The 2,526-nt window shown below is 34.3% G+C and overlaps 1 protein-coding gene across 1 annotated transcript in view; it reads left to right on the top strand.

The window, feature by feature from the left end:
* LOC106884172 (polypeptide N-acetylgalactosaminyltransferase 10) overlaps positions 1–2,526 on the top strand; it is a 297,946-nt gene that overhangs the window by 11,974 nt on the left and 283,446 nt on the right. The window lies entirely within an intron of this gene.

Here is a 2,526-nt window from a genome sequence, read left to right as displayed (position 1 = left end):
GAACAAGCAAGAAAAAACATGAAAAAACACGTAAAAGCAACAACGCAAGGACGTAGAATAAGTACAGTGTTATTGGACGCTCAGGAAAGGAAAGAAAACAAAGAAGATTTCATGTTTTGAGCAGAGCTCTTCATCAGAAATATAGGAAAAGTCCAAAGAAGGGAAGACAAAGAAAATCGCCAACAATACACACGCGGTCACAATATATATAATTTTTCATTGCTTCTTGCAACCTCTTCAGTAGTCGTTAACTCTGTCCGTTATAAGAGCTATGTTCTTTTTGTTCGTTTGTTTGTGTGCATGTATGTGCATTAGTATGTATGTGTATGCACATATGTATGTATGTATGTATTATTATGTGTGTGTGCATGTGTATGTATGCATGTGTGTGTGTGTATGGATGCATGCGTCAGTTTATGCATATATATATATATGTATGCGTGTGTGTACGTTTGTATGTATGTATTCTGCATAGTCATGTGTTTGTGTGTTCATGTTTGTGTGTGTTTTTGTGTGTGTACATCTGTCACTTTGTGTGTGCGTGTTAGAGTGTGTCTATATGCATGAGTTTGTGTGACTATGTACGTGCATCTGCTATGTATGGATGTGTATCCCCATTTGTGTCCTTGTGTGTGTGTGAAGTGTGCACGTGTGTATATAATCATGTGTTTCAGTCTTCTTTTGTGTATGTATGTGTGTGTTTGTGTTTGTCCATATTACCTACCTACCTACTTATCTGGTTTTTTTACTTACATATCCATTTACTTATTTATGTATATATGTATATATACCTCTCCATGTTATATTCTGAGAAAATTATGGCATGGCTTAGTGGTTAGGATGTTCAGTTCACAATCAAAAAGTTGTGAATTTGATTCCTGGTGGTGTGTTGTGTCCTTGAGCAAGACACTTTATTTCACATTGCTCCTGTCCACTCAGCTGGCAAAACTGAGTAGTACTTATATTTCAAAGGACCACCCTTGTCACATTTTGTTTCATGCAGAATATCTCTGAGAACTGCATTAAGGGTACGAGTGTTTGTAGAGTACTCAGCCACTTGCACGTTAATTTCATGAGCAGGCTGTTCCATTGATCGGATCAACTGGAACACTTGTCGCCATAACCAATGGTACACCAGTATATAGTCTCCACCTTTGAAGTAACAAAAACTTTTCAATAATTAAGTAGTCATTGCAGTAAAATTAAATTATATGCTGTGAATTCATTAATTATTTGAATATGCTTTAGTGGCTACATTTTTCATTGGTGCTGTAAAAACTGCACCATAGATAACAAGAGTGTTTTCATGTTTTTTTTTCTTTATTTTGATTATTATTATTATTATTATTATTATTATTATTATTATTATTATTATTATTATTATTATTTTATTGTATTTTTTTTTTTTGACCTAGTATGTACTAGCTACTCATTTTGCATTTCCATATTGTCAATACCTTGGTATTAAGTGTAGACACCTAATCAGGACAAAAAATTCATGCTGCATATATTGACCAACATATTTGGTGTTCTTTTACTTCGTTTGTTCATTAACATCCGGTCTCTCGCATGAATTAACACAGTCTTGTGTTATGTGCTTAGTTAATATATTCGGTTAATGCATTTCATTTACTCCTTTCTGATAATAGGGTTCTTCAATAAGTTAATTACCAAAGTATTATAATCAACTTTAAATATGATCAAATATACTTGAGAGTTTCGAGCATGTTTGGTAAGATATTTGGAAGTTTATGCTATTGGTTAATACTGTCCGACCTGTACCAGCATGGAAGACAGTCGTTAAATAATAATGATAATGATGATGATGATAATTGTGTTACTTTTTATATAGACTGTCTTATACATGCACATGCATAATACATGTGCGTGTATACATTATATATATTTAAATTGCTGTGTGTGTGAGAGTATATATATATCATCATCATTGCTTAACATCCGCTTTCCATGCTGGCATGGGTTGGACATTTTGAGATGGAACTGGTCAGCTGGGAACTGTCCAGACTCCAGTTCTCTGTTCTACAGATGGATGCCCATCCTAATGCCAACCACTTAACAGAGTGTGCAGGGTGCTTTTTACATGCATTTATGCAGCACTGGCACAGGTGCATTTATGCAGTAGCAGCACCTATGCTTTTTATATGGTACTGGTACCTGAAAGGACACACCTGTATGTGTGGAAGAGAACGATTTTACTTAGCTTGATGCATCTTATCAAGTAAAGCAATTCACCATATTTCCTTGTCCCTTGTCATTTCCTCAGCGAGGCCCAACATCTAAAGGTCCTTTCTCACCACTTCATTCCATGTTTCCCTGGGTCTACCCTTTCCACAAGTGCCACAGGTCCCCTCCACAATTAGAGCCCAAAACATATATATATATACACATATTCATATGTATATATATATATACACATGCATATGTATATATATATATATATTTATATATATATGCATATATATGCATATATGTATCTATATATATGTATCTATATATATATATATA

This window comes from Octopus bimaculoides, chromosome 16, assembly GCF_001194135.2.
Source record: "Octopus bimaculoides isolate UCB-OBI-ISO-001 chromosome 16, ASM119413v2, whole genome shotgun sequence".
In the NCBI taxonomy this organism is placed as follows: Eukaryota; Metazoa; Mollusca; class Cephalopoda; order Octopoda; family Octopodidae; genus Octopus; species Octopus bimaculoides.
Note: the sequence above shows the minus strand (reverse complement) of the source record. Positions and strands in the feature narration are given on the sequence as shown.